At 46.2% G+C, this 25,814-nt stretch overlaps 2 non-coding genes across 2 annotated transcripts; both read right to left on the reverse strand.

Moving 5' to 3' along the window:
• Window positions 1-9,320: 9,320 nt before the first annotated feature.
• Window positions 9,321-9,394, reverse strand: trnan-guu (transfer RNA asparagine (anticodon GUU)). The gene has a single exon. It is a non-coding gene; the product is annotated as a tRNA-Asn (tRNA).
• Window positions 9,395-24,050: 14,656 nt separating this feature from the next.
• On the reverse strand, window positions 24,051-24,122 carry trnam-cau (transfer RNA methionine (anticodon CAU)). Its single transcript has one exon. It is a non-coding gene; the product is annotated as a tRNA-Met (tRNA).
• Between the last annotated feature and the right edge of the window lie 1,692 nt (window positions 24,123-25,814).

Below are 25,814 nucleotides of genomic sequence, written 5' to 3' on the forward strand. Positions count from 1 at the left end.
AGGCCAAGCCTCACAATAAAAGCAGCATTTTCATGGGAATGTGTTCCATCCAGGGCTGCACGGTGGTGCAGTGGTCAGCACTGTCTCCTCACAGCAAGAAGGTTCCTGGTTCTAGTCCTGGCTCCAGCACGGGGTCTTTCTGGGTGAGTCTCCATGTTCTCCCTGTGCCTGTGTGGGTTCTCTCTGGTACTCCAGCTTCCTCCACAGTCCAAAGACATCAAGAGGGACCAGGTTAATCCAGACTCTAAATTGACTGTAGGTGTGACTGTGAGAGCGAATGGTTGTCTGTCTCTATGTGTTGGACCTGTGATGGACTGGTGACCTGTCCAGGGTGAACCCTGCCTCTCGCCTGAAGATACTGGCATAGGCTCCAGCCCCCCCCCCCCCCCCCGCGACCCTTAACATAAGGAATAAGCAGAAGACAATGGATGGATGGGATGGACATCAGCCAGCTGGTGTGTTGGTGGATCTGTGGATCCTGCTGGAAGAAGCAGGGTGGAGCTCTGAATGCTTCCTGTCTCAAAGAGCTTCTCTGTGCAGCTCCCATCAGCTCCTAAAAACAGGAAACCAGCAGATTCACTGTTGAACAGTGGCATTAAAATGATGCCAGTGCTGGTTGTCTCTGTCTAAGGGTTGTGAGGGCGTCCAGCTGCAGCCAGGAGACAAACAGGGATGCTGCTTGAGGACATCATCCAGGAGGCTGTCCATGGGGTGGAGCTGGGGTCTCAGACTGGGGACATTGGACAAGAACTTCTCAGAGGAAACTCATCATGGTGGCTCAGTGAAGAAAACTAGACCTGAGCTGCCTGCTGGAACCTAGCAGGTGAAGGACAGAGCTCCACCTCTTTGGAGACACCACCACTGTGGGCTCATGTTGGCAAAAGAAGTGGGTCAGTATTTGACACACACACACACACACACACACACACACACACACACACACACACACACACACACACACACACACATACATGCATGCATGTTCTTACACACAGAGACTTTTCCTCTGTTTTTGTTTTTTACTGGTTTTGAACCGGTAACTGGTTTCTGTTGGTTTGGTTTGCTTGTTGTTGGTTGTTGTTTGTTGACCTTCCAAATCCACATTTTGGCTTCTGGCTTGTTCTGCTTTTCATTTTGTGTTAGTATTAAAGTTCTGTTGATGAAAAAGAGACTTTTTTTCTCTTTTTCTTGAAGTAAATATATGAGGGTCTAAACTGACCCATAACACCATGGATGTTCCAATAGTTAATGATATTAAAATGAATACTAAATCAAACCAGTCCATGTCAGAGATGTGTTCTAACACCCTCAGTAATGGTCAGGAAACACAACAACCTTTGGTTTATTTCTAGGATTTTCTTGAGGTTCATTTTACCATTTTTTTAACTGAAATGGAGGGTTTACTGACTAAAAAAAGGTCCAGAGGCCCACAACTAAATCTTCAAACCAATATTTCCATGGATAAGGAAGCCTAACAAGGTCACCAAGAGATGGAAACAACTTGGAGGATAGAAAACTGTTTAAGTTTATTTGACAGCTGATTGAAGACGTGGGTCAAAACTGACCGTTACCATGGAGATGGGAACAGGAAGCTGACACAAGAGGAAGGTTCCAGCTCTGAAAAAGGAGTTTGATCAAAATCTTGAACTGCCAGTAGAAATATCCTTTTGTATGTTGACCTTTGTTGACAGAAGTCACTTTAGCTTGGCAGTGAAAAGAATGGCTGCTAGCTTGACAAAGAACTGCACAAACCAGGTTCAAGCTGGACTTTGGACCCTGGTATCTGCAACGACTCCATCAACTCCTAATCTAGCAGCTCTGCTGGGTCCAACTATTTTACAGAACATTTGACAGACCTGTGGAGCAGTGAGGACACACATGAGTTGATCACATGATCCACTGAAGCGCCATTTTACCTGCCACTGACGTCACCAACATGAGCTGGAGTTGGGAATCTTGAACTGAACCTGGTATCACAGCGACACCTGCTGCTGCAAAATGGAACAGCAACATTGAACCAAGTACAGGATTTCAGGGAGACTGATGGTCACTGTTTGGGTTTTTGAAGAACAAGGAGGGCGTGGCTTCAAGCTGGATTCTCAGAGACTATTTCCCCAACCTCTACATTGGCATCTACACTGTCATCCTGTCATGTGACTGAAGTCATCCAGTCATGTCAGTGATGTCACTCTGCAGGACTGTCACTGCCATCACATTATAGAAAAGAATCCAGACTCCACATTTCTGGGGCAGTTTTGCTCTTTAAACACTTGACAGTTCCAGGAGATTTAGTCTGGCTCAAGATCTTCAGATCAACCCAGGACAGAAGGCTATGACTCCATTGGATTGTGTAGTTGGAGCATTCAGAGATCTGGTGGATCTCAGTAGGAGCTGTATTTATCCACTGAATGATCCTGGTCAATGTGATCCTGCTCCTCCATCTCTAAGGCTGACAGAGCAGGAGGACCTGACTGAGAAGAAAGCTGCCCTTGAGCAGCTTCAGTCTCTGTGTGACAACACACAGGCAGAAAACCAGAATTTGAGGGAACAAGTTTCTACTCTTGAACGTGAGAATAAAAGAGCAATCCAGGAGCTACAGAACCTCACTGCTGTGGTGGCCAACCTCCAAACGGTCCAGGACAAGAACCAGACTCAGATAGAAGATCTGAACACAACAGTCCACAGTCTTCAGCGTGAGGGGAGGAAGGTTGATGGAGAGAACCATGAGCTCAGAAAAGAGCTGACCCAGGTTCAGTCTCTGAGGGAGAGAGAACAGGTGGAGATGAAATGTCTTGAAGAAGACCTGACTGAGAAGAAAAGTGCACTTGATCAGCTTCAGTCTCTGTGTGACAAGAGATGGACAGAAAACCAGAATTTGTGGGGACAGGTTTCCAGTCTTGGACAAGAGAGGATTATTGCATATCAGCTGGTAGAGAACATGTCTGCCATGGTGGGCAACCTTGAATCTGTGAGGGAGGAGAACCAGACTCAGATCAGAGACCTGAACACACAAGTCCACAATCTTCAGCTTGAGGTGAAGATGGTTTACAAGGAGAAGTGTGACCTCAAGTGTGAGCTCAACTCCATCCAGGCAGAGATTAACAATACGAGAGAAGAACTCACTGAGAAGAAGATGACTCTTGAACAGCTGAGGTCCCAGAGTGAGGAGAGAGAGGCAGAAAATGGATGTTTGAGGAGACGAGTTTCTACTGCATCTCAGGAGACAGAGACCTTCACTGCAGAGTTGGCCCACCTCGAATCAAGGAAGGACCAGGACCCCACAAAGTGTGACAGTCTGAATGGTGAAGTTCAGAGTCTTCTATGTGCAGTGAGAACACAAAAGAAGAAAAGGAGCAGTTCTCAGAGGGAAATCCTGGGAAATCTTCATGATTTAAAAAGCTGTTTGAAAGAGGAAAATCATGACCTTCAAGTGAAGGTCCAGCAAACTTCTGAAGAGCAAACAGACTCTCCCCTACGTCCAGCCAGAGAAGAGCAAACAGACTCTCCCCTACGTCCAGCCAGAGAAGAGCAAGCAGACTCTCCCCTACGTCCAGCCAGAGAAGAGCAAACAGACTCTCCCCTGCGTCCAGCCAGAGAAGAGCAAGCAGACTCTCCCCTACGTCCAGCCAGAGAAGAGCAAACAGACTCTCCCCTACGTCCAGCCAGAGAAGAGCAAGCAGACTCTCCCCTACGTCCAGCCAGAGAAGAGCAAACAGACACTCCCCTACGTCCAGCCAGAGAAGAGCAAGCAGACTCTCCCCTACGTCCAGCCAGAGAAGAGCAAGCAGACTCTCCCCTATGTCCAGCCAGAGAAGAGCAAACAGACTCTCCCCTGCGTCCAGCCAGAGAAGAGCAAGCAGACTCTCCCCTACGTCCAGCCAGAGAAGAGCAAACAGACTCTCCCCTACGTCCAGCCAGAGAAGAGCAAGCAGACTCTCCCCTACGTCCAGCCAGAGAAGAGCAAGCAGACTCTCCCCTACGTCCAGCCAGAGAAGAGCAAACAGACTCTCCCCTACGTCCAGCCAGAGAAGAGCAAGCAGACTCTCCTCTACGTCCAGCCAGAGAAGAGCAAGCAGACGCTCTCATAAGTTCTTCTGCAGAGGAGCGATGGGATTCTACTGCATGTCCTGCAACTGAAAAGCAGAATGATGGGGGCACCCTGGAGACTGGACCTGCTAGGGGTCAAACCAGAGGTCTACTGAGCCGTGTGACATCTGGTGTAGAAGATGCTCTGTTCATGTTCATAATTTCTTCTTTGTGTGCTTTTCCTCAACTTTGTTTTCTTTGTTTGTTATATATGTTGATACCTTGATCACCACAGCAGTTGATCCCAGCTTGATTAGCTGAGTGCTTTGCAGTCTAAAGCACTTTAGTGACACCTGTGGGGTCCCTTATCCTCCCTGACCACAGGGATTCAGCCTCACTGAAGGAGAGGGAACCTTCCAGGTTGCAGCTCCTAGACTCTGGAACGCTCTCCCACTGGACATGAGGACGCTGTGGACGCCTTTAGAAAGAAGCTAAAGACCCATTTGTTTAGTAATATTATTGTTCATGATGGAATCGTCCCTCTGTACCTGCCCACACAGGTCAAGAGGTCAAATGATTCCCTGTTTAAAACAGCTCTTCATCACATGGATGTGCATCCCAACAGTCAGAGCTCACAGATGCTCCTATTCCCTCCAGTGTGAGGCACTACGAGTGACTGATGAGGGTCAGGGGGGTCAGGCTAGTCCAGATAGTGGGTCTGTATGAGGTTGTTAGGGAGTGATAAGGTAGTGGCAGAGTTCAGGCTGTAGTTGTGCTCCAACAGTTGAGACAGGGCAGGACAAAAAATGACATCCTGATGGCGTTAGGAGTGATTCTTACAAGAACCAATCAATAAAAGTGGAAAATAAAATAAAACACCAATTCAATCCAGGACCTTGGAACCTAAACTGAAACTCCATCACACGGTGGCTCTGCTGTGGCCCCCACAGGTGAGTGAGGCTGAGCTCCAGTCTGCTCTGAGGAGGCAGCAGACATCTGCACCACTCAGAGGTTTGGTTGGTGTCTTTGACAAAATCCCAACAAACTAAAATCCTGTTGAATCAGGAAGTTCTAGTTGAACTCTCATCCACGTCACATGACCAAGAAAACCTCCTCTTTCATTCAGACCAGAACAGACAAACATAGAAACATTTGAGCACCTGATCCTCCAATCACATGTTCTAGTTTGTTAGCATGTTCTATGAATCAGTTTGGTTCATCTCTGGATGGTAGAGGAGGGGGGTCTGTTTCTGATGAAGCCTGTTTGGTCTGGGGGGGTTAAGATGGTGGGGGCTGTTTCAGCTCCAGAGCTGAAGTCTTCGGTGCTCATTTTCAAATTAGTGTTGATGAAGGACAGCAGTGAGAGGGGAGGCTGGTTCTTTGTTAGGTTCCAGTCTCAGTGACACACTGCAGTCTTCATGAGTGGAGGAAGTGTTGGTCCTCCATGTTCTACAGCATGAAGTCATCAGAGGGAGAGGCGTTTGCTGCTCACAAGCTCTTCATCAGACTGAGGAAGAAAAGAACAGTGCCATCTTGGAACAAGAGATCATTCTAGTCAGACACGTTCACTATGAGGAGTGAATGAGAGAACAGAGAGAAACCCTATGAGAGAACAGGGAGGCAGTAGGGGACACAGGAGTGGATCAGGAGTTTAATGATAGACGTGATGGTGGAATATTGGAGATCTGGTTAGGATAGGAAGACTGGGAGTTACCGTGTGGTCCACACTCCGGAACAGAAGGTGGCGGTAATGAGCCAATAAGCTGGAGGCCAACCGAAGAAGAAGAATAGGGAGGAGAAGAAGAAGAAAAAGAAGAAGCGGGAGGTTTTCAAACAACAAGGAAAGAAGGAGAAGTCTGTGAACCCCCGGCCTCGGTCTTTGTCTCCTGAAGGCTGAGTGGCGCCGGTAGAACCTCAACATGTGCGCCGCGCAGCTGCTGCGGGTGTCGGTCCAGGAGCGGATCCTCGCCGCCGCTGAAGACTTCCTGCTGCAGCTGGGAGAAGGAGACTCAGCGGCTGGAGTCCCGGTGCTGAGAGCGCTGCTCACCGAGCGGCTGGCGGCGGCCGCGGAGCAGATCGTGGCTCTGCTGGAGGAAACCGTGGCGGAGTACGAGCGGGAGAACCGCCGGCAGAGGTTGCTGCTCGATGCCGTGCTGAAGCCCCGAGTCAGGCTGGACAGAGCAGGTGAGTCCCGCAGGGACCTGCTGGGCCCCTCATTCAGCCAGGAAGTGGAGCTGCAGAGGTCCTCAGATAGCATTTTAGGGGATTTTAGGTGTAAAAAAGCCATTTCCGGGTTGTGTGTGAACGTCTGAAAGGTAAAATGTAAAAATTCAAAGGTCAAAATCAAAGGGTAAACTAGTTTTTCTGTGGATTGTTGTCCAGCCTTCTTTTGTAGTTTTTACCCTGTCCTGTTCAGCAGCAGCATCCATGTTCCTGGTGCCATGTTGGACTGAAGCAGTTCTACTCTGCTAAGGAGGAACCTGATAAACTCCTCCTATCACCTTCTGTGTTGAACTTTATTAGGAATGGTGTTGGTTCATTGATGAAGCTACCGGACTGAGGCTCAGGAGAGGACAGGAAGAGAGAGCAGGGACAGGACAGGGAGGACAAGGGGGGGGGGACAACAATAGGAGAAAAACAAACAAACAAAAACAGTAACAACAATAACAACAGAGATTTATCGAGGATTCGATTGGAAATTCTCCTGGTCACCAAGTGACGAAATATAATTAAAGCTGCAAGCAGCGTTGTTTGGGCCTGAGCCCGTGGCACCCGCAGCCGGGTGCCAAATGCCGGCCCAAATCCAACGGTGTGAGAACCCAATCGGTGCGACTTGTAGTTGAGGAGATAGAAGCCTCAGTGCGATGCTTGGTCTGAGTGCTGAGCTGAGAGCTGGCCTTCAAATAAACCCTCCCCCCCCTGCTCTCTACCAGCTGTGTCACAGTGGAGAGCAGAGGAGGACTGAGACACTTTTACTGTTTCAAAGCCTAATATCTCCTCAGATCCTGGCCCAAAGTGTCATCAAATAGCATAGTCTTGTAGGGATTTTTGTCAGGAATCCAACGGTGTGTTTCTCTAAGCTATGGGAGTTGTAATTTAGATGTGATCAGTGATTGTTTGAGACGATGTACCTGAGAGGAGATCTGCTCCCCATTGTGATTTTTCGGTCTCGACGAGACGAATCCAACGGTGTCGGTCCCGTGTCTCTAGGACATTCGTACGGTGTGTTATGGTGTTTTTTGTGTCTCTAGGTGGTGCTATTGAGTTTTTCCAGATTTTTTTCAGAATATCAAATTTTTCGCCATCACTGACGTGTGTGCCAAAATTCGGAGCTGTTTAGGGGTCAAATTAAGGATCGAAGTGACGTTATAAGAAAGAATAATAAAGAAAGAAACAATTCCTTGCGAAACAGATATTCTCTTGGCCCCCCATTGAAACCAATGTTAAACCTCACCCCCTCTCCCGTCCCCTGACCTGCCTGTGAAATTTGGTGAGATTTGGAGCTAGTTTAGTGGGATTTTTTTAGAGTTTTTAGTATTTGAGTGTGCTTAGAAACACCATAGGGTCTTCGCCTGAAGTACCTTCTGGCTCAGGCCCTAAAAATAGACCAAAGAGAGAGAGAGAGTCCACCACCCAACAGCAAGACCTGCGACCAACCCCAGCCCAACCACCATACTGGGAGGAAGAGCACCCATCCCAAGAACACCTGTCAGGCCCCCAGGCCCGCGCTGGTGCAGTTAACAAAAGGGGCAGCAATGGACCCACTCCCCGCCCCAGCTGCCCCCCCATCCCAACATGGGTGCAGGGTTTGTGTTGTGCGTGGGAGTGTAGATGTGATGGTGTGGATGACTAGAATGTAGTTAAAATTCAGGGAGGCACCCAGGGCGTGGGAGCGCCGCCGGTTGCTTGTTTGTGTGCCATTTATTCTTTTTTATATATAAATATTAATATTAATATTGGTCCAGACGTTATGTGTGCCAGAGAGCTAAGTATTTCCTGTGTAGGTGTTTTTGTGTTGTTATTTTTTGATGGCGCCATGAGGATCATGAAGTGAAAGAAACAAAGACCTGACGCATCAGTGGATCTCAGGAATCGTCATTCCAGGGCTGGAACCTGAGGTGTGAGTCACTGTCAATGGTCAATGTTGACAAAGCAGGAGGTTTGAAATGAATATTTTAATAAAACAGAACAGGAGACTGAAGAGTGATCACTCAAACCCACAGGCTGAATGGGACATCTCTTAAAAATATTGAGCCACTGAGTAAAACCATAGAAGCGCTCCTGTCTAGTCGGTGCTAACAAGTTAGCTGTTGCGTGAGTCCAGCTGTGCTGTCTAGGAATCCTGGTCAAAAGCCTCCACTCATGAAACAGCTGGTGTGTTGGTGGATCTGTGGATCCTGCTGGAAGAAGCAGGGTGGAGCTCTGAATGGTTCCTGTCTCAAAGAGCTTCTCTGTGCAGCTCCCATCAGCTCCTAAAAACAGGAAACCAGCAGATTCACTGTTGAACGGTGGCATTAAAATGTCTCAAAAGCTGTCCTGTCCACCATTTGTTGGTGCAAAGACATTTAAAAACACCGGTTGAACATTTTCCAAAGTTGCTCTCACTTTCTTTCAAACACCTGGAATGATTTCCTCCAAATCAAAAGAAACTGGTGAAAAAAAAAACAACAAAAACTCCTGGAGAATCAAACTCCAGCCTCTGCTCCAACTGGACTTGGGACTTCAAATGACCCCCATTAAAAGCCTGCCTGCATCCCCATTCACTGACTGTTGTGCTGTGGGTCTCCTGGACAAACATGGCAGGATCCTCTTGATCTCCAGGAGTTTAAAAGAGCAGCTCTTTTAAAATGGGTTCTGGCTCCATTCAGGTTTAGAGAGCTGAGACTAAAATCACACATGAATGAAAGAGGGAACCCAAGAGAACAAGTCAGCGTGAAAGAGGAGCAGATTTTAAAACTTATCATTTCCACCTCCAGGAGTGAAGCCTCCCAGGACCCAAGAGGCTCCAGCTGGCAGAGCTCTCACTGGTTTCTCCACCACCTCGCTAACCTGAGCTGGAGCATCTGAGAACCGAACTGTGACCCCCTTCACTCCGACTCCACAAACTCTGAGCCCCCACTTTACCCACAGCCAGCAGGCCTCCTCAACACTGCATGACACACATCGACTAAATTGAACACTGACGTGCCTCATCCAGAGATCTGTCACAGGCGTCTGCTGTGGAGGGTCAATCTGTCCGTCCACATTCAGATCATTAACACAGCGACTCCTAAGCACCAGCAGAGCCTGTTCATCGTCCCTGGGTGGGCTCGAACCACCAGCTTCTCGGTTAACAGCCGAGCGCGCTGACCGATTGCGCCACAGAGACTCTGAGTCCCCTGCTTTTCATGAAGAGTTTTCAGGCTAAATTCAGTTTGTGAGGTCCACACTGCACATTTGAGGGACCATGAAGGACAGAGGAGAGTCTGGCTGTCATGGTGAAAGCCTTCAGCACTAGAACTGAAACAGCCCCACCATCTTAACCCCCCCCCCCCCAGACCAAACAGGCTTCATCAGAAACAGACCCCCCTCCTAGAACATCCAGAGATCATCAGTCTGATTAATAGAACATGGCAAACAATCAAGAACTTGTTATTGTTTGATCAGAAGCTGAAACAATGTTTCTATGTTTGTCTGTTCTGGTCTGAATGAAAGAGGAGGTTTTCTTGGTCATGTGACGTGGATGAGAGTTCAAATAGAACTTCCTGATTCAACAGGATTTTAGTTTGTTGGGATTTTGTCAAAGACACCAACCAAACCTCTGAGTGGTGCAGATGTCTGCTGCCTCCTCAGAGCAGACTGGAGCTCAGCCTCACTCACCTGTGGGAGCCCCAGCAGAGCCACCGTGTGATGGAGTTTCAGTTTAGGCTCCAAGGTCCTGGATTGAATTGGTGTTTGTGTGTTTTTAGGCCTCCTGGCACCGATGAATGAATGAACCATTGTTCCAGAGGGAGCTGGTGTCAGGTCAGTCCCTGTTTCTACAAGACCTCCTGCTGCAGAGCCACATTGGGAAACATCCATCCATCCATTTTCGTCCACTTATCCATCCATCCATTTTTGGGTTTTGTGTGTGTGTGTGTGTGTGGGGGGGGGGGGGGGGGCTGGAGCCTGTCATTGTGAAACGTTTGAAATTCAGCTTCCTGTTCTTGTCACAATCCTGCTCTCCTAAAACAAGGACTGTTCAGTCAATGGTAGAGCAGAGAGGAGCAGAGGAAGCGTGCTGGGACCAGACCCCAGAGGTCGATGGATCGAAACCATCCTCTGCTAGAAAAATAAAAATAAAATGAACCTGCATCTTTAGAAATGTGTGTCTGTTAAAAAGAGGTTCGTAAGGATTTTGTCTTCCTCCCGAATCACCAACCATTGTGAGAGTTAACAACAGTCTACTTTCTGACTGAAGCAAAAGTAGACTTCAAAAGGTTCTTCTGATTCAACATAGCAGCTAAATTTCCATTTCTCCACTGATTATTTGTTCAGGTTCATGGGGGGTGGAGCCTATCACAGCTGACATTGGTCGAGGGGCGTGGTTCACCCTGGACAGGTCACCAGTCCATCACAGGACCAACACATAGAGACAGACAACCATTCACACTCACAGTCACACCTACAGTCAATTTAGAGTATCAATCAGCCTCGTCCTCTCTTGATGTCTTTGGACAGGAAGCTGGAGTACCAGAGAGAACCCACACAGGAACAGGAGAACATGGAGACTCACACAGAATGATCCTGTGCTGGAGCCGAGGCTGGAACCCCGGAACCTTCTTGCTGTGAGGAGACAGTGCTGACCACTGCACCACCGTGCTGGATTTTCTGTAACATCAAGTACATCTGAACTGGCACTTGACAGTGACAGCAGGAGAACAAAAATCCCAGTGTGTCATCAACATTTCCTGTCAAATCAATGTTAGAAGCTGTTGAATTTCTGGATCAGAACAAGGAGGAAGGAGCCCCAATGAAAGAGTGATGGTTCTTGATTCTGATTTTGTTCTTCACTCCTACACCAGAGAGTGAAAGTGTGGGCTGGCTGGGAGCAACTGCCTGCTTCAGAGTGGGAGGAGCCTCAGGACTTTCCAGTGAGAGCTGCAAACTTCCACCAGCGCCCAGTGCCAGCAGGTCTTCATGATGGAGCTGAGAAGAACACAACAACACCAGAGCACTGGAGAGGAGCACAACACTTCTTTGCTTCCTGGCCACTCTCATGTCTGTCTGTCCATCTGGAGCTGGGGGGAGGAGCTTCACATGTTTTTCTTTTTTAAAAAGGGAATGACATGACTTCCTCTGTATGTTAGAATATGAACGACTAAAAATGTTCATCCACAGTTTAAAGTTAGAATTAAATTTAAAGTAGAAAACTCTTCCCTCTTCAATCCTGTCACTCAGTGTTGTAAACTGTTTCAAACAAATTCTACTGTTCAACAGTTCAAGTGTTTCTAATGAAGCTGAATGTTCTCCTCTACTTTCCTCAATTGGGTTTCTTTCATGTCCTCCTGACATCAAAGACAGAATTCTAGCTACTGTCAAAGCCCTGATGACATCATCATCATCAATTCTGACTTTGATCTGTGTCTGTCCAGCCGGTCCTGAGTGGATCCAACAGTTTCCCATGGGTGACTCTGTCATGGTCTCTCTCCTGCTGTCTCCAACTCTCAGAGTGCTTCTACTGGTTTCTCTCCATCGTCCCTGTTGCTAGGCAGAGCACTGGTGAGGACTGAGGCCAGTGATGTCATCACCCCCAGCTGAGACCTGCCAGGTGATCCTGCTTCATTCAACTCTGCTGCCTCTGCCACTGCCCTGACTGGTGAGGCTGACAGCAGGTTCTCTCTCATCTAAACTCTCTGTTTACAATGGAGGCTGAAATCCTTGTGATTGGTGGTTCAATCATCAGGTCTGTTGAACTCCCAGGTGCCATCACCTGCTGTCTTCCTGGTGCCAAAGTTGTGGACATTATTGAACGTCTCCAGGACTCATCGATCTCCACCCCTCAGCTCACATCCTGATTATACAGGTGTGTGTGAATGACATCACGAAGAGGCAGCCAATCATACTTCATGACCAGCTTGAGTCTCTTGCTAGTTCAAATCAGAGTCTGGGTAAATTCTGTGTTTTTTCTGGCTCCATCTCTGCTCCTTCCAGAAGCAGGGAGCATTTCAGCCTCTTTCCAGTCTGCATGAATGCTGAAAGGCTTCTGTACTGTTTGGCTTTGCTGTTCCCTGCAGCTTGGACATCAGATTAGAACGAACCACACTCACTAACTCACCTGTTCTTAACCACTGAGAGCTGATTGGGTTAAACATGGAAAAACACTGACTCTCTATGAGGATGTTCTCCTGCCCTGTGTGGGTGGAGCCAAGAAAAAAGACTGTGAGACCCAGAAATCAGGGCTTCTTCTCCTCCATCTTAAGGTGGTCAGACTGAAGTCTCAGCTCTGACTCTGGATCTGTTCTCTGTGTGCCAACATAAATGTGATTGGACCAGAGAAGTTGATGAGTATTTAGTGAACCTTTCCACTGAGGTGGAACCATCCTGGGAAGAAGGAGAGGAAATGAAAGCTTCTCAGTGTAAAGTTTTAATTCAGCTGGCCAGCAGTTGAACCTAGAAGCTTCTGATTTGTAGTCAGACACATTATCCACTACCCCTGAGATCACTGTAGTGTGTTCATGTGTACTTGATTTTACAGAAAATCCAAACACTCTGGTGGCATTTTCAGGGGACAATATGGTGCAATGGTTCGTGCTGTTGCCTCACAGCAAGAAGGTTCCAAGTTCTAGTCCCGGCTCCATCACAGGATCTTTCTTTGGGAGTCTGCGTGTTCTCCCTGTTCCTGTGACCTGTGACTGGTGACCTGTCCAGGATGAACCCCGCCTCTCATTCATTGTCAGCTGTGATAGGCTACACCCCCCATGAACCACTGCAGATAATCAGTATAGAAATGGAAATTTAGCTGCTATGTTGAATCACAAAAACCTTTTGAAGTAAACTTTTGCTTCAGTCAGAAAGGAGACTGTTATTAACTCACAATGGTTTGTGATTCTGATGTAAGATCAATTTGTTTTCCACCCCTTTTTATCAGATTCACATTTCTAAACTAACAGGTTTATTTTGTTCTTTTCCTTTACCAGAGGACAGTTTTGATCCATCAACCTCTGGGTTCTGGGCCCAGCTCTCTTCCTCTGCTCTTCTCTGCTCTACCATTTATTAAACAGGTCTTGATTTAGGAGAGCAGGACTGAGACAAGAACAGGAATGTGAGTGTTGAAGGTTCACAATGTGGCTCTGAAGCCTCAGCAGGTAAAGATTCATCTCTTATTTCAGAGGTGATTTGAAGAATTCATTGTTGCTGAACTGTTGATGCTTCAATTTCTGGACGTTCACTGGTGGAATGTTTGAGGGTCAGAGGTGAAAAGAGGACAAGTGCACCTGTTGTGTGTGATGGGGCACCAGCATGGAGGAAGTTGTCAAACATTTCCAGCTAAACAGCAGGAAACTTCATGTAAAGAATTAAAATGAATTAATTCAGTGTTTAACTCCCAGGCCTCTGGAATAAAACCCAAGGAACAACTGACCACCTCACCATGACTTCACCCTGATAACCAGGAGGTAACCTGGTAGTCAGAGCAGTGGTGCTCAGGTCTGTGGACTCAGAGGAGGGTTCTTCTTCTGGTCCTGGGTTTGAAGACATCAGCAGCCTTGTTTGAGTCAACTGGGATGTTCCTCTCAATAGACAGCAGCATTAAATCAGAGAGCCTGTCTGCTCCATGGCTCCTCCTGAGCTGGTCCTGGATCAGCTTCAGTTTGGAGAGTCACCGTTACACTGAAGCAGAGGTCACTGGCAGTGCTGTATATACTGGGAGGAGCCTGTGGCTCTGGGTACACTGTGCCCATGTTGTTGGCTTGAAGGCAGCTCAGCGTTACTGCACATTGTTGTTTTGGAGAGTTCAAGATGAGGAGAACACCTCAAGTTCAGGACATTTTCTTCCCAGAGTGATAAAAGCAGCCAACACCTCCAGCACAGAGAGGAGAGACCTGCCACACCTCTCCAGAGACCTGGGACATGATGGCAGTGGTGGGATTTGAACCCACACCTCCTCAGAGACTGGAGCCTAAATCCAGCACCTTAGACTGCTCAGCCACACTACCTCACTGAGCTAGTTAGTGAGTTGGTCTGCTAAAGGCATGTTGAAGAGGAAGTAACAATGGTATCAGACTTATTCTGAAGGGTGACCCCTTCCCTCCACGGTCACAGGAAGTGACGACAGCACCGCTTGAAGAAGCCGGGAAAGAAATGGAAAAAGGACTCAATTTAAACAGAGCCTTTCTACCTCAGCACGCCAAGCTAGCAAACCCCCTTTTGTCTGGTTTGGACAGACAGACAGACAGACAGACTACTTTATTAATCCCTTTTGGACGTTCTGCAAGGGAAATTGCACTCTCCTCAACATACATTCACAGCACTGTTACCATAGATTAGACTAAAAATAGCAAAGAAGAAAAAACAAAGACTATATATCTATCTATCATATATATATATATATATATATATATATATATATATATATGCATATATATATATATATGCATATATATATATATATATATATATATATATATGTATGTATATATATATATATATATATATATGCATATATGTATGTATATATATATATATATATATATATATGCATATATATATGCATATATATATATATATATATATGCATATGCATATATATATATATATATATATATATATATATATATATATATATATATATATATATATATATATATATATATATATGCATATATATATATATATATATATATATATATGCATATATACATGTGCGGGTGCCTGTGTGTACCTGGATGGTTATGTATATGTGCATAGTGACAGGAATAATCATAATATTAATTGTTCTTAATTGTTATTATAACAATAATAATGATGATGATATAATATAATAATGATGATGATATAATATAAAACATATAATAAAATAATAATAGCAGTAGTAACAAGAATTATATAATAATAATAAAAAATAATAAAATAATAATGATACTACTACTACTACTACTACTACTACTACTAATAATAATAATAATAATAATAATGTACAGTCTCTTATATTGCACGAGTGTCCAGTTGTTATTGGGTTAAGCTAATGGTGCTCAGCCCTCTCCAACAGTCCTTCTGTTAGCCCTCCCCCCTCCAGTGAGGAGTTGAACAGTTTAATGGCTCGGGGGATGAAGGAGTTCTTCAGTCTGGTTGTTGTTTAGTGACTGTGGATGAACACACAGGAGAAGTTGAGCATGAATCTGTGTTCCTGTTCACTTGAATACATGCAGGTGTAGCAGGTGGAAATACGACTGTTTATTTTTGTTCTGTTGAACTGTTGACACAACGGTGTCAGATTAAAGCATCTCCACCTTCCAGATGCTGGTCTCCTTCTGGGGTCCTGACTGACCTCCATCTTGTGTTCTGGATCCACCTGAACCCAGCAGCTCCAGATCCCTTCATTCCCTTACAGGGATAGAAAATGGCTGCTGGATGGAAGTCCTCCAACTGTGGCTGTTCTGAAACTCTTCTCCTCAGTCACTCCTGAGTTGACACTGAGATGGAAACTCTGAGTATCAGGTTCAGAACAGCTGATCTGAGTTGGTCCAATCAACTGTGAGTACGTTCACCTTGAGTGTCACACGTGCACAACCAGGACAAAATGACATCATCAATGGAGCCCCGATACCACGAGTCACCATGACAACCAAGAACAAAATAACAAGTTACTTTGAAACAAGACCTTCATATATTTATGATGACATCACCAATATGAGCCTTCCCAGTCTGTCAGGGGGTAGAATTCAGTCAACACCAATGACATCAGTGTCAGAGTTTAGAGATCAAAGACAGACATTAAAGCCTCTCTGATAAAACAAAAATATAGTGAAGTACACTGGAAAAGAATATTGCAGTATGTTAAATATGATGTTTCCATGGAGGGGCAGTTTGACATTTTTATTTTGGATGCATTTATATTTTAGAATCAGAAAGGCAGTGACAGTGACATCATCGAGACAAAACGTGGTGTTACAAAGGTGAGGTGAGCAATTTTAACAGTCAATCCAAAATTTAGGCCTGAAGTTAGAAAATAATATTAGCTAGCTGGCTACGTTAGCTAGTTAACGTTAGCAAGCTGGTGATATTTAGCACCACCAACTAGTTAAACAAGGTCAACAGCTGTTATGATGATGGTCACATGATTTAACCTTCCTCCTGTGGGACCTGTTTTAGGATTTAAATGTATCAAAGAACCACATCAATTTGTTTATTGTATCAAGGATTTTTGACTTTGTCAGGAACCTCTAGTTCAACAAAATAAAAGAAAAAATGTTTTTCACTGAATTATAAAATCATTGGCATTGGTTTAGACCCAGTTATCAAAATAAGATGACAAAGCAACAATCAGAGCCAAACCTGAAGTCAGAAGTGCACTGTCAGCAACACTGCCAGCAGCTCCTCTCCCAGTCATGGGAGCTTCAGGGACTCTCATCAGCCTCGTTCTCCCATCGACCTGCACAACAACATAACAAACAAAGACCATCCTTGATGTGTCTGCATAGAATGCATTTGTGTTGTGGACCCACATCCACCAAGAGTGCAACAGCATCCTCCTCAGCAGCCCTGCCTCAACACCAACCAGAACAGCCACAGCCACAACCCCACTCAGGATCTGGTTCCAGAAGAAAGAGGGTCAGGACTGCCCAAGCAATCAGGACAGCAGGACGGACGGATGGTGCTTCAACTGAAGGAACATCTCTGCAGAGAACACACACAAGTGTCACACATGAATCTAAACACAAACAATCAATCAATCAATCAATCAATCAATATTTCCATGGATAAGGAAGCCTAACAAGGTCACCAAGAGATGGAAACAACTTGGAGGATAGAAAATTGTTTTAGTTTATTTGACAGCTGATTGAAGACGTGGGTCAAAACTGACCGTTAACATAGAGATGGGAACAGGAAGCTGACACAAGAGGAAGGTTCCAGCTCTGAAAAAGGAGTTTGATCAAAATCTTGAACTGACAGTAGAAATATCCTTTTGTATGTTGACCTTTGTTGACAGAAGTCCCTTTAGCTTGGCAGTGACAAGAATGGCTGCTAGCTTGACAAAGAACTGCACAAACCAGGTTCAAGCTGGACTTTGGACCCTGGTATCTGCAACGACTCCATCAACTCCTAATCTAGCAGCTCTGCTGGGTCCAACTATTTTACAGAACATTTGACAGACCTGTGGAGCAGTGAGGACAGACATGAGTTGATCACATGATCCACTGAAGCGCCATTTTACCTGCCACTGAGGTCACCAACATGAGCTGGAGTTGGGAATCTTGAACTGAACCTGGTATCACAGTGACACCTGCTGCTGCAAAATGGAACAGCAACATTTAACCCAAGCACAGGATTGGAGGGAGACTGATGGTCGCTGTTTGGGTTTTTGAAAAACAAAGAGGGCGTGGGTTCAAGCTGGATTCTCAGAGACTATTTCCCCAACCTCTACATTGGAATCTACACTGTCATCCAGTCACATGACTGAAGTCATCAGTCATGTGACTGAAGTCATCCAGTCATGTCAGTGATGTCACTCTGCAGGACTGTAATTACCGTCACATTCTAAAAAAGAATCCAGTCTCCTCATTTCTGGGGCAGTTTTGGTCTTTAAAGACTTGACAGTTCCAGGAGATTTAGTCTGGCTCAAGATCTTCAGATCAACACAGGGCAGAAGGCTATGACTCCATTGGATTGTATCGTTGGAGCATTCAGAGATCTGGTGGATCTCAGTAAGAGCTGTATTTATCCACTGAATGATCCTCGTCAATGTGATCCTGATCCTCCATCTCTCAGGCTGACAGAGCAGGAGGACCTGACTGAGAAGAAAGCTGCACTTGAGCAGCTTCAGTCTCTGAGTGACAACACACAGGCAGAAAACCAGAATTTGAGGGAACAAGTTTCTACTCTTGAACGTGAGAATAAAAAAGCAATCCAGGAGCTCCAGAACCTCACTACCGTGGTGGCCAACCTCCAAACGGTCCAGGACAAGAACCAGACTCAGATAGAAGATCTGAACGCAACAGTCCACAGTCTTCAGCGTGAGGGGAGGAAGGTTGATGGACAGAACAATGAGTTCAGAAAAGAGCTGACCCAGGTTCAGTCTCTGAGGGAGAGTGAACAGGTGGAGATGAAATGTCTTGAGGAAGACCTGACTGAGAAGAAAAGTGCACTTGATCAGCTTCAGTCTCTGTGTGACAAGAGATGGACAGAAAACCAGAATATGTGGGGACAGGTTTCTAGTCTTGGACAAGAGAAGATTATTGCATATCAGCTGGTAGAGAACATGTCTGCCATGGTGGGCAACCTTGAATCTGTGAGGGAGGAGAACCAGACTCAGATCAGAGACCTGAACACACAAGTCCACAATCTTCAGCTTGAGGTGAAGATGGTTTACAAGGAGAAGTGTGACCTCAAGTGTGAGCTCAACTCCATCCAGGCAGAGAAGAACAAAATGAGAGAAGAACTCACTGAGAAGAAGACGACTCTTGAACAGCTGAGATCCCAGAGTGAGGAGAGAGAGGCAGAAAATGGATGTTTGAGGAGACGAGTTTCTACTGCATCTCAGGAGACAGAGACCTTCACTGCTGAGTTGGCCCACCTTGAATCAAGGAAGGACCAGGACCCCACAAAGACTGGCAGTCTGAACGGTGAATTTCAGAGTCTTCTATGTGCAGTGACAGCACATATTGATGATTTCATCATTGGGAAATCCTGGGAAATCTTCATGATTTAAAAAGCTGTTTGAAAGAGGAAAATCATGACCTTCAAGCGAAGGTCCAGCAAACTTCTGAAGAGCAAATAGACTCTCCCCTACGTCCAGCCAGAGAAGAGCAAACAGACTCTCCCCTACGTCCAGCCAGAGAAGAGCAAGCAGACTCTCCCCTACGTCCAGCCAGAGAAGAGCAATCAGACTCTCCCCTACGTCCAGCCAGAGAAGAGCAAACAGACTCTCCCCTACGTCCAGCCAGAGAGGAGCAAACAGACTCTCCCCTACGTCCAGCCAGAGAAGAGCAAACAGACTCTCCCCTACATCCAGCCAGAGAAGAGCAAACAGACTCTCCACTACGTCCAGCCAGAGAAGAGCAAACAGACTCTCCCCTACGTCCAGCCAGAGAAGAGCAAACAGACTCTCCCCTACGTCCAGCCAGAGAAGAGCAAACAGACTCTCCACTACGTCCAGCCAGAGAACAGCAAACAGACTCTCCCCTACGTCCAGCCAGAGAAGAGCAAACAGACTCTCCCCTACGTTCAGCCAGAGAAGAGCAAAATGACTCTCCCATACGTCCAGCCAGAGAAGAGCAAACAGGCTCTCCCATACGTCCAGCCAGAGAAGAGCAAACAGACTCTCCCATACGTCCAGCCAGAGAAGAGCAAACAGACTCTCCCCTACGTCCAGCCAGAGAAGAGCAAACAGACTCTCCCCTACGTCCAGCCAGAGAAGAGCAAACAGACTCTCCCCTACGTCCAGCCAGAGAAGAGCAAGCAGATGCTATCACATGTTCTTCTGCAGAGGAGCGATGGCATTCTGCTGCATGTCCTGCAACTGAAAAGCAGAATGATGGGGGCACCCTGGAGACTGGACCTGCTATGGGTCAAACCAGAGGTCTACTGAGCCGTGTGACATCTGGTGTAGAAGATGCTCTGTTTATGTACATCGTTTTTTTCTTTGTGTGCTTTTCCTCAACTTTGTTTTCTTTGTTTGTTATATATGATGATACCTTGATCACCACAGCAGTTGATCCCAGCTTGATCAGCTGTGTCCTTTGCAGTTTAAAGCACTTTAGTGATACCTGTGGGGTCCCTTATCCTCACTGACCACAGGTATTCAGCCTCAGTTAAGGAGAGTGAACCTTCCAGGTTGCAGCTCCTAGACTCTGGAATGCTCTCCCACTGGACATGAGGACGCTGTGGACGCCTTCAGAAAGAAGCTAAAGACCCATTTGTTTCGTAATATTATTGTTCATGATGGAATCGTCCCTCTGTACTTGCCCACACAGGTCAAGAGGTCAAATGATTCCTTGTTTAAAACAGCTCTTCATCACATGGATGTGCATCCCAACAGTCAGAGTTCACCGATACTCCTATTCCCTCCAGTGGGAGGCACTAGGAGTGACTGATGAGGGTCAGGGGGGATCAGGCTAGTCCAGATAGTGGGTCTGTATGAGGTTGTTAGGGAGGGATAAGGTAGTTGCAGAGTTCAGGCTGTAGTTGTGCTCCAACAGTTGAGACAGGGCAGGATAAAAAATGACACCCTGATGGCGTTAGGAGTGATTCTTACAAGAACCAATCAATAAAAGTGGGTGGTGACCTGCTCATGTGACGCTTGTGTTGATGATTACTGGGTCTCCTCCATGCTCGTTTATCATAAATGAATCCCTCTAAGTAAAACACCTGATGTCTCCTGAGTTGTTTCACAAAATATTTGTGTGTGTGTGTGTGTGTGTGTGTGTGTGGGCAATAACTACAAGTTATCTATGTATAGATCAAAAAATTATGAATCAGTTGGATACATTGACAGTGGAAGTTCAGGTTTCCTGTAATTCAGTTTGCAGACAACACAGAAAACTGCCCCTGACCCCTCCCCTCATTCTGGAGGCTTTAACATGAAAATGAAAATGCTGACAGACACAAATGCAAATCAGGGTATTTGACCAGAGGTGACATATCTTTTCATACTTTTCTTGTTATATTTGTTATATATGTTCTGTATGGTTATATTTGTTATGGTTGTTATGGAGTTGATGGTTATTATCTCTGTTTCTTGTGTCTTTGTCTTTGTTGTCCTCCCCTTCGTCCTTCCTGGATTTTTGACCTTGGTTGCAGGAAGCCTGTGACCTCAACTCCTTTTTCTGTGTTGCTGAACGTAGAGCCTTGCTTCATTGTGCTAGCTAAAGTGTGATCCTCCCTGCTAATTCCTTATTTCATTGACTAATTACCCACCAAAAATTAATACCTACTTGCTTTATTTGGCTGAAGTTTAAAAGACCATCATTCTGGCAGCAACAGTCTTTCTGCCTTGTAAAAACGCTAAGCTAACGATGGCTTCTCCCTCTTGTTCTCCTCTCTCCTGCTCAGGGTGCCACATGTTTTGTTCCTCCTCTGCCTCCTTTAGTGATACTGATAAGTGTGTTAAATGTAGTTTTTTGTTGTGTTGGAGGTGAGGCTTAGCGAGGTTGAATTGGACCTGCAGCGGCTCTGCACCAAAAGCTGCGAGAGCTAGCCAACCCTCACTAGCTGGTGCAGACCAACTTAGCTTAGCTCCTAGCTTAGGCCCAACTAGCGCTCCCCCAGAAGCTCCCAAGCATCTGGGAGAGCGCCAAGAAAAGTTGGGCCTAAACTAGGATGTGCTTGCTCATGAAGAATTGTTGGGTGTAAATTAATTTAAGGAGTGTTGAACTGGACCTGTTCTACTTGTAAAGTGTAACTTTTGTTATTTGGTGCTTTACAGGGTGATGACTTGACTTCATTGCAGCTTTGACCTGAGCAGGTGTTCATTCACATCTCAGTAACAGGGGACACTTTATAACACCAGTGGACAAACATCAGCATTCATCACCCAGCAGCTCCTCTGATCAACAGAACAAGCTAAAGTATTCTGGAGAATGAGGGCATCGATCCCTCTACCTCTCACATGCTCAGCGAGCGCTCTACCATTTGAGCTAATTCCCCTGTTAAGGAGCACAGCAGATGATGCAGCTTGACCTTCATGGTTGAATGAGCGTCACCAGTTGAAGCTTCTCTGGTTGACCAATGTAATGGAGACCAAGGGTTCCATGACATCAATGATTAATTGAAGGTAGCATTTGTCTTGGTATTAACAGTTTATGTAAATTAGAGGCACACACACATGGTAATGGTGAGGTTTATTGAATCAGCAAACAAGTGAAACATTTTCTATGCCATGTGTTCCAGGGAGGGACCTGGGAAGCACAGGGGGACCGGCCATCCTGCCTGTGGAAAATGAAGACCCCAGTGTCAGTCAGTGGGAATCACTGTGCAAGGCCTGGTATTTAGTGTTTATCAAGTTTGTCTCATGTAAATGTGGCAGTTTCAGTCGTCACGTCAGTCCTCACCTCTTCCTGGTGGTTTCCTTAAAGGGGGTGGAGCCAAAAGGGGAGAGCAGCCCAAGGAAGCTCCTTAAGAGCTGTAGGTGCAAACCTTTGCTCCCAGATGGGGGAGGGGGTACAATCACAGGCAAGGTTCATTGAATGATTATGTGGATGTATGATTGAGTTGGTGTAGTAGTCTGGAATCATGTATATATTTAGTCAGGTTAAGTTGTTGAGATGGTGCTGGTTTGATGTAAATATTGATTGTGGAGCATGGTTGTGGTCTCACCTCCACTCTATGGGCCATCCATCGTCATCTTCTGCTAATTCCTTACTAGTAAGGGTCACGGGGGGGGGGGGGCTGGAGCCTATCCCAGCATCTACAGGCGAGAGGCGGTGTTCACCCTGGACAGGTTGCCAGTCCATCGCAGGGCCAACACACAGAGACGAACAAACATTCACACTCATACCTACGGTCAATTTAGAGTATCAATCAGCCTCGTCCCCAAATTGCATGTCTTTGGACTGTGGTAGGAAGCCGGAGTATCAGAGAGGACGCACGCAGGCCCGGGGAGAACATGGAGACTCCACACAGAAAGATCCCGCGCCCGAGCCAGGACTCGAACCCGGAACCTTCTTGCTGTGAGGCCACAGTGCTGACCACTGCACCACCGTGCAGCCCCGCTATGGGCTGGTCTGTCTAATTTCCTGCAGCCAGGAGGGAATTAAAGGCAGTCAGGGGTTTTTAATGTAAGTTGATGGTGTCTCATGCAATCTCTTTCAATACTTTTTAAGTAAGTTTAAGTGAAGAAAAACATCGGTTAGTCAGTAGGACTCTGTGTGTGTGTGTGTGTGTGTGTGTGTGTGTTTGTGTGTGTGTGTTTCCATGCAGACTTTTCCTTGTGACAACCGATTTGATTTGGAAACCATCTCATCTAAATCTCCTCTCCAAAAACCCTCTTCTTCAACTTTGTACCCAAGTTGTCTCCTCATCAGGCACCACAGTATCCAGTAGGTTCAGTTAAAACAGTCATCAGTGATTAATGTTCATGTTCAATGATGAGGTTTTGATTTATTCTTCCAGAATCATCTGAAGAAACCCTCCTCAACACTGTGAAGCCTTCATCTGACAGGAGGAGTTTCTTTTCCCAGTGATTCCACTGACAGTGAAAAGCTTCGTTCATCAGACTGGTCTGATAGGATCAACTACTGTTTGCTCTGGAGTGCAAACAGCAACCTGTCAGGAAACATTAGTCAGATCAAAGCCAAGATTAAAGCAAGAGCCTCCAGATCAAAGTCAGAATTGATGATGACGTCATCAGGGGGCTTTGATAGTATATTTATTTGTACCTAGAATTCTGTCTTTGATCTCAGGAGGACATGAAAGAAACCCAATTGAGGAAAGCAGAGGAGAACATTCAGCTTCATTAGAAACACTTGAACTGTTGAACAGTAGAATTTGTTAGAAACAGTTTACAACACTGAGTGACAGGATTGAAGAGGGAAGGTTTTTGTATTTTCAGTTTAATTCTAACTTTAAACTGGGCATGAACATTTTTAGTCGTTCATATTCTAATATACAGAGGAAGTCATGACATTCCCTTTTTTTAACCTGTCCTGTTCAGGAAATGGAAATGGAAATTTAGCTGCTATGTTGAATCAGAAAAACCTTCTGAAGTCTACTTTTGCTTCAGTCAGAAAGTGGACTGTTGTTAACTCTCACAATGGTTGGTGATTGTGGAGGAAGAAAGAATCCTTATGAACCTCTTTTTAACAGACACACATTTCTAAAGATGCAGGTTCATTTTATTTTTCTTCTTCTAGCAGAGGATGGTTTCGATCCATCGACCTCTGGGTTATGGGCCCAGCACGCTTCCTCTGCGCCACTCTGCTCTACCATTGACGGAACAGTCCTTGTTTTAGGAGAGCATTATCTGTCTTTGTCTCTGCCCTGCTCTCCTGCTCTCTTTCCCCTCAGTTAGTCCTTGACATGATCCATGCTCTACAGCTCTGCGGGTGGAATGAAGACCTGCGTCTGCTCTGCCCGTGCCGTCCTTTGTCTAAACCTAAATTGTTTGACCCACCTGTATAATGATCGGACTCGCTCCCGCTGAGCGCGCCAGGCGCTGCAGACAACACAACCAAACTGGCCCCGATCAGGATTTGACAGGCCGAAACATGCCCTCAAAACACCAAGAATAATATCCACCACCTTCTGAACGGGGCCTGACCCGTCTCCTGCATCAGGGGCCGCCGCAGTCGCGCCTCAGCTGTTCAACAGCTGTTCACCCTAACACTCAATGAGACAAAGACATGAGACAAAGACAAAGACACTCAATGAGACAAAGACAAAGACACACACACACACACACAATGGAGCGAGTCCGATCATTATAAAGGTGGGTCAAACAATTTAGGTTGAGACGAAGGACGGCACGGGCAGAGCAGACGCAGGTCTTCATTCCACCCGCAGAGCTGTAGAGCATGGATCATGTCAAGGACTAAGTGAGGGGAAAGAGAGCAGGAGAGCAGGGCAGAGACAAAGACAGATAATGCTCTTCTACAACAAGGACTGTTCAGTCAATGGTAGAGCAGAGTGGCGCAGAGGAAGCGTGCTGGGCCCATAACCCAGAGGTCGATGGATCAAAACCATCCTCTGCTAGAAGAAGAAAAATAAAATGAACCAGTGTCTTCAGAAATGTGTGTCTGTTAAAAAGAGGTTCATAAGGACTTTTTCTTCCTCCACAATCACCAACCATTGTGAGAGTTAACAACAGTCCACTTCTCACACACACAAACACACAGAGTCCTACTGACTAACCCATGTTTTTCTTCACTTAAACCACCACTGGAGTATTGAAAGAGATGGCATGAGACACCATCAACTTAAATTAAAAACCCCTGACTGCCTTTAATTCCCTCCTGGCTGCAGGAAATTAGACAGACCAGCCCCTAGAGTGGGGCTGCACGGTGGTGCCGTGGTTAGCACTGTGCCCTCACAGCAAGAAGGTTCCGGGTTCGAGTCCTGGCTCGGGCGCGGGATCTTTCTGTGTGGAGTCTCCATGTTCTCCCCGTCCCTGCGTGCGTCCTCTCTGATACTCCAGCTTCCTCCCACAGTCCAAAGACATGCAATTTGGGGACGAGGCTGATTGGATTCTCTAAATTGACCGTAGATGTGATTGTGAATGGTTGTTTGTCTCTGTGTGTTGGCCCTGCCATGGACTGGCGACCTGTCCAGGGTGAACACCGCCTCTCGCCCGTAGATGCTGGGATAGGCTCCAGCCCCCCCGCGACCCTTACTCGTAAGGAATAAGCAGAAGATGACGATGGATGGCCCATAGAGTGGAGGTGAGACCACAACCATGCTCCACAATCAATATTTACATCAAACCAGCACCATCTCAATAACATAACCTGACGAAATATATACATGATTCCAGACTACTACACCAACTCAATCATACATCCACATAATCACTCGAATGAACCTTGCCTGTGATTGTACCCCCTCCCCCATCTGGGAGCAAAGGTTTGCACCTACAGCTCTTAAGGAGCTTCCTTGGGCCACTCTCCCCTTTTGGCTCC

This window comes from Aulostomus chinensis, chromosome 1 (genome assembly GCF_037954235.1).
Source record: "Aulostomus chinensis isolate RoL2024-O1b breed Wild chromosome 1, RoL_Achi_v1.0, whole genome shotgun sequence".
Classification (NCBI taxonomy): Eukaryota; Metazoa; Chordata; class Actinopteri; order Syngnathiformes; family Aulostomidae; genus Aulostomus; species Aulostomus chinensis.